The sequence below is a fragment of the Rhinoderma darwinii genome, chromosome 10 (genome assembly GCF_050947455.1).
Source record: "Rhinoderma darwinii isolate aRhiDar2 chromosome 10, aRhiDar2.hap1, whole genome shotgun sequence".
NCBI lineage: Eukaryota > Metazoa > Chordata > Amphibia > Anura > Rhinodermatidae > Rhinoderma > Rhinoderma darwinii.
This window is the reverse complement of record NC_134696.1, coordinates 29,215,301-29,224,896: the sequence shown is the minus strand read 5'-3', so window position 1 is coordinate 29,224,896 and position 9,596 is coordinate 29,215,301.

The window sequence follows — 9,596 nt, the reverse complement described above, 5'->3', positions numbered from 1 at the left end:
CACTCTGCCTTGCCCCGGTATTTACATAGAGAACTAGGGCAGCAAGCTGAATATTTGCCCTGGGTGAAGGAAAGCCTATCTGCACTTCATCTTCCATCGGAGGAAAGGGTTCTTGGCATCAGAGAACAATCTTGGGATCAATCTTCTACACAACATATATCGGTTTTGCTCGTAGAGTTGAATGTGGCTAATAGGTTAGAGACCTTTGCAGTGGACACAGAGTTTTTAGATTTTATAATAAAAAAGTTATTCTTTAATGTTCCACAACCTTTAACTTGTTAATGAGCAGTTGCTGTGTTAATGTCCGTGGCAGGAAAGAAGAAGCTTACTTCCTATAGTTAAGACATATGGTAAATAATAAAAGGCGGAAAATTAAGATATTTACACCAGCAAAAAGGACATTGTAATAAGCGTTTAACAAGCAATTCACTATTCGTTGTTTATGAGGTGCAGTTTTGACAACAGAAGATTCAAAGTTAGATGAAATTTGCTTTGAACTTTTGCAGAAAGCATCTCCATGATGTAGCGTTATGGTAATTGTTACATTTAAGTACTGCAGGAAATGCACATTTTCCCCATGTTTTCTTTATGCGCAGCCCATTTCTGCTGACATTTGTATTTATTTTCAGCCTATTCAAGCATACAATGAATTATTTGAATCTCCAAATAATCCATTTTTTTTTTTTTTACATGTTAGTGTTCTCATGCACAAAACCGCCATTAAATTTAATGAATGAATAAAGAAAATTAGTATTGGAATACGATTAATTGGATGATCGAAGATGTGACAAAAATGTACAACTCCACTAAAAAATTGTTTTTTTGGATAGTTATTCATGATCATCCCTTCCTCCCAATATTTATTAACTTGGCGGTCTAAGGACTAATCAAACTTGGGGGATAGTTGAAGAACCACATACAGAAGAGTACTTAAAACAAATTAAAGTTTTGTATTTACGTTTTAAAAATTTCACAAATGGTTCTACTTGTAACCCAAGGTGTACACTCGTTTCCCAATTTTAGTGTGGTGGAGGACAGAAAGAACAGATAGTTACTATGTCCTCCATAATTTAGCAAAAGGGCTCAGTGTCATGCATATTCCTTTATCATTTGACATTAAGTGACATTCCAGGCAAAAATAGAAAATCCTGCTTTGTTATTAAAGTCTCCTTTATACAGTCCCCGCTGATTTGGCTGCTCTTGCCGTTTACATGCACACTCAGGTCCTGGGCAGTGGTTGTCATGATCCATTGGGGAACCTGTATAGGAAACACACACACACACACACACAGATATAATAGGGAATCATTCCTTATAATAAAGTGGACACCCTATTCTAAGGAAATACCCTATTCGGTGGGGACCATGTAAATAAGAATTTGGGGTCGGGTAAGTGCTCCAGGGGTGCAATCGGTTAGCGCGCTTTACCTTAAAATGCTTTAGGGTGGGGTAGGCACCTCTGCTCCAGGCAAAAGATGAATTTTTAGCTTTTGCCTGTAGTGTCACTTTAAAGGTGAAGAGGAACCTCTAGGGTTCATATGGGTAACTTCTGCTCTAGCTACAGTACAAATCTATCCAGGAAATGTTGCTACTAAGCCAATGTGTGCAGGGCCGCCGTCAGGAATTTCTGGGCCCCATACTGCCAAAGAGTCAGGCCCCCCCAATAATGTAAGAAAACACAGAGCGGCAGACACACGCAGGTGAAATCACGTCCACATGTGGTGGCGATTGGCAACATGAGTTTGCAGGTAAAGCAGTGGTAACCCTGGCGCAACCGTATAGTCATTCGTCATTGCAGGTAGGCATGGTTACGTTTGAATGCGGCTGCCACTTTGTATGTTCTCTCCTTTATTGGTCCTTCTTCTTGCTCCGCATGGCGCTTTCTACTTACTGTATAACATTTGCCTTTCTTGTTGTTTCAAACTATGCCATACGTATTAATAGATTTTTTTATAGTTTTTTTTTTACAGAAAATAATATCTGACGTGAAATATATTGACGGGGCTAATAAAAAACGAATGTTTTAGAGCCTATCCACAGGATAAATCTTAAAAGTCTGAATGGTGAGTTCTGACCGCTGGGGCCCCACTGATCCTGAGGACAGGGAACGCCTACAGAGAGAGTGCACTCACTATGCTGTTTCCATATCTATCATATAGAGAGTAACCGTGCATGCTCAACCACTTCTCCACCAAGACCCTTGTTCTCAGGATTGGTGGAGCTCCCAGCAATCGGATGACACCATTCTGGATTTTATGGTCTATCCAGTGGATATCAGAAGGGGGCACAATCTAGAAGAGGCAATAGGCCCTGTGGAGATAAGGGGGCCCTATCTACCAAGGGAAAAGGGCTCTGTAGGTGTAAGGGGCCAATATACAAGCGGCCAAGGGCTCTGCGGTTGATGGGGCCAAATGTACCGGGACCAAGGTCACTGTGAAGGGAAGGGGGCCCAATCTACGAGGGTCAATGGTTTTTGTAAGGGTGGAAGGAAATGGCTTTGTAGGGATAGGAGGGAAAATCTAACAGGGGCCAAGGGCTCTGTGGGGAAAAGGGCATACATTTTGCATGATCACACATATGCTACTGCTGGTACTATTACTTACTAGACAAGCAGCTCCAGTGCTCTCCTCCTCAGGTCCTTTTTAATGTGCTGGTGTTTGGACTGCAGTATAACTCTAAACTCTTCTCTTCCCGTGGTTTTTTCTTCTTTGGTGTCGCAGCTGTCAGGATAGTGAAGGGGCAGTATAGATTTGTAAAGCCCGACTAGGCAGCTTGATTAGTAACTGATGGGACCCATGTAGTTTCTATTAGATAAAACTACAAGGACCCCAGTCATCATTATAAATGTGAGCGACGGAGAGCAGGACAGAACTCCCGCCGCTGATTCATAAATTAGGACTCTGCCCCCTTCTGCTCCCCTCCCCACACACAACTACGCAGTGCAGACACATTACATAGTTGTGGAGGAGAAGAGTAGAAGAGGCGGTCCAGCCGGGGCATCTGCATTGATACAGCCAGCGGCAGTTGTTTGCTTGGGCGGGCCCTAATGCTTTTACTTTGGTAGAAAGAATGGGAATTCAAGTTAAAAGTGGGGCCCCAAATGCTGAATTACTGTATCAATAATGCAGTCAATTCAGAAGGCGGTGTACAGAGAACTGCATCGCTGATGTCTAGCGTGTCCAGGAGTGTTGCAAAACCAAAAGAATATGTCCCCCCTCTCTTCTCACACAATTTTTTTTTATCTATATACATATACAGTTATTATATCATACCACTATACCAGATTAAATATTACCTGCATACTGTTACTGAACACAACTCACTATTATCAGACCAATATTACCAATAATTACACAATATAAGGTCCAAATAATACCGCCACACCATAACCACATAGGGACTGAAAAATACCCCCATACTGTTACTGAATAATACCTTAACACCATAACCACATAGTGACTGAATAATACCCCCATACTGTTACTGAATAATACCACCGCGCAATAACCGCATAGTGACTGAATAATACCCCCATACGGATACTAAATAAAAACGACTATACAAGACCAATATTAACACCATGTAGTGACCATATAGTGGTGGATGCCAGTTGTACACAGGAGCTCTGCAGACCATATAACTGATTACAGCACACTTATATCCAGCGACAGGTGATGTTTTCTCTGATTAGAGTCTTTCACTTTCCCTTTTTTTCTCCATCCAGCCCAGACCACTGTAATGACTTATTCCAGCCATGACTCGTCTCTGCAGAATTTGACACACAGACATGTTGGTTTCTTGCTTTTCCAGCATCCTCCCCACCTATACCCCATCCTCTAAACAAACTCATAATCCACAGTGCTCCAGTTGATAATACTCCTTTAGTGCTTGACACAATAAAAGTGCCCCATCAGTAACCATGCCCCCTTTGTGTCCCCACAGTTATAATGCCCCCTTTGTGCCCCCTGTATATAGTGCCACAAGACCCCCTGTAGATAGCGCCACACACAGCCCCCTGTAGATAGTGCCACACAGACCCTGTAGATAGCACCACATACTGCCCCCCGTAGTAGATAGAGCCACACATATTCCACCCTTGTTGTAGTGCCACACAGTCCTCCCCTTGTATATAGTGCCACACAGCCCCTGTAGATCACACCACACACAGCCCCCTGTAGATAACGCCATACAGCCACCCCTTGTATATAGTGCCACACAGCCCCTCCTTGTATATAGTGCCACACAGCCCCTCCTTTTATATAGTGCCACACAGCTTCCCCCTTGTATGTAGTGCCACACAGCCCTCCCCCGTTGTATATAGTGCCACACAGCCCCCCTTGTATATAGTGCCACACAGTCCTCTCCCTTGTATATAGTGCCACACAGCCCCCTGTAGATAGCGCCACACACAGCCCTCTGCAGATACTGCCACATACAGCCCTCTGTAGTTAACGCCAAACAGCCCCCCCTTAGCAGATAGCTCCACGCAGCCCCCTCCTTGTATATAGTGCCACACAACTCCCCCTTGTATATAGTGCCACACAGCTTCCGTCCTTGTATATAGTGCCACACAGCCCCTGTCCCTTGTATATAGTGCCACACAGCTCCCCCTTTGTACATAGTGCCACACAGCCCCCCTTGTACATAGTGCCACACAGCTACCCCTTGCATATGGTGCCACACAGCTCCCCGCCCATTGTATACAGCCACACAGCCCCCAAAAAATTAAAATAATTGTACTTACCTTGCACGTTCCCATGACGGCCCACACTTCACAGCCTTCATGTGGAACCCTTGCATAGGCCGGCGTGTGCAGTGATGTCATCACACCGGCCTGCGCAGGGATTCTTCCCAGCGCCTTATAGGCTGCAGGCCTAACGTGGCCTGCAGCCTATTGTATTCAATTGGATCTGCATCCTGAGGTCACAGATACAATTGAATGTGGCTGTCGCTAGCACTGTCCCCCTGATACTAGCGACGAGGCGTGAGGGGGCCCATGCCGCCTGGTCCATATGTGGGTGACAGCAGTTAGCGGCGGCGGGCCACTTCTTTTTTTTTTTCATTTGGTCTGGGCCCCTGACGGCAGTACCACCAGTACTGCCCTGATGGTGGAACTGAATGTATGCCTTGATGTAGGGTTGTAGCTAGGGGGAGTGGTTGGTCATGTGCCCCGGCTGCTAGGTGCCTGGGGGCAGACCAACAAGTCACCCTGCTTTGGCCAGAGTATTTGGAATGTACGATAGCAAGAAGTAGAGGACAGATGGAAAGAAGTGTGACTGCCAAATTGGACCACACAAAGTTTGTTTGAAGTCTGCAACCATTGAGTGACAAAGGTCTGCATAAGGGTTATATACACAAAACGGTAGATTTTTAACAAGGTTGCTTCATTTTATTTTTATTCTTTCAAGTAATAAAAACAATTACAGAACTTGAAAACGTGGACATAGCTTTAGAGGATGATAGATAATGGTGTACATGGTGTATAATGGTGTACATGGTGTATATATATATATATATATATATATATATAGCCAGGAAAATACTGGTGGGAGTGTATTTCTCACCTGGCTGGTTAAGATGGGTGAGATGAGGAATCCAGGAAGTTTGGCTTTTCAGCAAAACTTCGTTTACTGAGGCATTTGTTAAGTCTGTTTTCCGGGCCTGGATTTCTATGGAATGGCAGGTAGGATTGGTAGACATTTTGTTTGATCAGCTGCTACTCCACTACGGCAGGGCTGCCCAGTGGGTCCACATACCCCATAGCCGTGACAATAATTTTTTAGTTTAACTATATAGTGTACTGAACTGTTCAGGTTTGCATGGCTCAATATCCCTTCTTTACCATTCATGTCTTACTTGGTCCATATTATTTTCCAAAAATTAAAGTGTTCATAGAATTATAGAACTATATATATACATTTTATTTACTCGCTCAGAATATTTAACCATTCAAATATGTTGCCATTTTGCAATATTCCGTTTATTTTTCGGTCTAAAAAGAATTCTGAATTGTCAGGCGTGACAGGGAAAGACAAATTACCCCCTTACTTCCTGCACTTTAGATATTTTAGGATATATATATAGTGAATAATGCAAAGTATAACACTGGGATTTTCCACCACAAATACAGAGAAAAGACATTTTAACTAACAGGCTATGCTTCATTCTGATCAGATGCCGTATTATAAGCTATGGGTATTGACAACAGAAACCCTTGAAGAAGGGTTAAATTTAGCACGGTGCATGTGTTTTGTACTTTTATAGGAAACATTGCCTCCATCTATAGCCTTGTCTTTTTTTCACTAAACATCCTGTAAATCTGTTATAATGAGACTGTTGTTTGCAGAAAACAAGAATTTCTGCATATTTTCTGCATGATAACTGCAATAAAGCAGTTCCGCCATTAGGTTCCATGAAGGCTTCATGCATTTTCATTCTCTCAAGCATGCAAGGATCACTGTACTGTTTAAATTTCCAAATTTACTCATTTTAAACACATAATTCCTCATAAGCTCAAATACTCTTATAATACGCAATACATATTTAAATAGTGAAAATAAGAATAAAATTAATTAATCGAAAATCCAAAGATAACATTTTATTTTTATTTGGTCATTTTTAAGTTGAATAGCTTTTTTATTTATTTATTTATTTATTTATTACTAAAAAAACAAAAAAAAAACAATGTGGTGGAATAACTTGAGGCTGAAAGACAACTATTCACACAACATATTTTATTCTATTTTATACTATTGTTTTCAAATAAATAAATAAATTGAACCCCAATCATGAAAATGTTAATTAATTTTTAAAAAAATACAGGAATGTTACATTATCAAACAAAAATATATTATAAAAATTGTTTAAAAAAATGAAATCATATCACAAATTAAATCAAAATTAAATAGTCATTTTAATGCAAAGCATACTGAGGATTGTGTACAGAAGAAGGAAATCATATTTTGCTAAAGTATTAGTTTTCTCTAAATACACTTTTTTTTCCCCCAGATATTATTAGCATTAAAGTAATATTATTATCCTAAAAAAAGTAAATTTCAATTTTGTATATCTTTAGAACAGGAGAAAAAAAAGAATATTATTATCCTTAAAAATAAATAAATTTAAATTTTGTATATTTTTAGAACAGGAGAAAAAAAAAATGATCAAGACACCTAACAAAACACCTTTTGTAGTCATGGGTCTAAAATTTACTAATTAGAAGACGTGTTTTTGTCATCTTTTTATTTCTCTGGAGACGAGGGACACCTAACATAATTAATAATTACATGCGCAATTATTGACTTGAAGTTGTTGTTGTTGCTTTTATGTGGCAGGTTCTTTTTCGCATTTTAATACCTAGAATTTTCACAATGATTTATTGTTGCAACAGAGTAAACCTTAAAAAAGATGGTCAGAAAATAATTTTTTTTTAAATCAAATTGTAAATTGCCATAAAATGTACTAGTATAGTTCAATATTACGCCTCATTAAGATGGACATATTGTAACTGTGTGTTAACTTTCGGTATACCGGATATAATATCAGAACACCCCCCTGTTATTCTACTGAATCCCTATGGTGCTGTAAGCTCAGTACAGTAAAATCAAGGGGTGTCTGTTTGCTACATCCGGAATATGGACAGGTTAACATGAGCCGCTTTCACATGAGTGTATTTTTCATCCATACTATGTCTATATTTATATATTGTGGAGCCAATGTTAATATTTAGGGATTTTTACATGGACACATCAAATCCGCACATATTGGAAATATGCAGCATGTGCTTCTTTTATCCGTTTTGCAGATGCTAAATACCCATTAAAGTCTAAATATGGATGCAACCATTTTTCAAAAAGGTTGTCTTATGTGTTTCTTGTTCCACTCTTGAATGCAGATCCGTGGTTCCGTCAAACGCAGCAGATTTTGTTGCAGAAATTTTCTGCGGCTGAAAATCCATTCCATTCATCTGATTGGGTTGTTTCTGCAGGAGGTGCATGGATTTCTAGTTAGGGTATGTGCACACACACTAATTACGTCCGTAATTGACGGACGTATTTCGGCCGCAAGTCCCGGACCGAACACAGTGCAAGGAGCCGGGCTCCTAGCATCATACTTATGTACGACGCTAGGAGTCCCTTCCTCGCTGCAGGACAACTGTCCCGTACTGTAAACATGATTATACTACGGGACAGTTGTCCTGCAGCAAGGCAGGGACTCCTAGCGTCGTACATAAGTATGATGCTAGGAGCCCGGCTCCTTGCACTGTGTTCGGTTCGGGACTTGCGGCCGAAATACGTCCGTCATTTACGGACGTAATTAGTGTGTGTGCACATACCCTTAGATGAATGGAACTGATTTTCAGAAAATTTCTGCAACAAAATCTGCTGCGTGTGACTGAACCGCGGAACTGCCTGCAAGAGTGGAACAAGAAACACCTTTTGAAATATACTAGTCCTTCACAATGAATTAGAATATCATCAAAAAGTTTATGTATTTCAGTAATTCAATTTAAAAAAGTGACACTCATATATTCTATAGATTCATTACACACACAGTGATCTATTTCCAGCATTTTTTTCTTTTAATGTTGATTATGGTAACATTTAATGAAAACCCCAGATTTAGTCCCTCAGAAAATTTTAAAAATGATTTTTAATACTGATGTGTTGGCCTACTGAAAATTTCCTGGTAGACGCTGCGCTGACTCTGGACTTGATATAACACAGTGGACCAACACTGCTGCTCAGTGTCCAAAGTCCTGTTTTCAGATGAAAGTAAATTTTGCATTTCATTTGGAAATCTCGGTCCCAGAGTCTGGAGGAACAGTGGAGAGGCATCAATCCAAGTTGCTTGTGGTCCAGTATGAAGTTTCCACAGTCAGTGATGGTTTGGGGGCCATGTCATCTGCTGGTGTTGGTCCACTGTGTTATATCAAGTCTAGACTCAGCGCAGCATCTACCAGGAAATTTGAGCACTTCATGCTCTGTAATTGCAGACGGTAATACTGCCTGCAATTAAGGACCCATTTAGTTCTATTGGCCGCGGGCACCTTTCCGTATCACTAAGGATGGGTGTCCGTGCCGTAGAAGTGTACCGCAAAAGAAAGGACATGTCCTATCTTTTGCTTTTTACGGGATGTGCTCCCATACTTTGTATGGAAGCACGGGCCAAAAATGTGGGCAGCTGTCCGTGGCTGTCGGTGGCCGGCCGTGCCCGCAATCTCGGCCCGTGATAACTGTCACAGCCGTCTGCATGAGGCCTTAAGTTGTATTTGTTGCATACATTTCTGCGACTGTCCTATTGATATGAATGGAGCTTGCAGAAATCCATGCACGTACAACAGAAACAACCCCATTCAGATGTATGGGATGGGGTTTCAGTCACATAAATTCCTCAAAAAATCTGCTCCGTGTGAACATACCCTATTACAGAAGCAGCAGGGATGCTATACATTTCTGTAAATAGGGATGTAAGACGCATCCGTCTTCTGCATAGGAAAATATATGTTTCTGTGAAACTGGGATAAAGACTAAATGAACCAATAGATTAGAGGAGAGCTGTATACAATAAAAAAAAATGCAATATGTAATTTATTC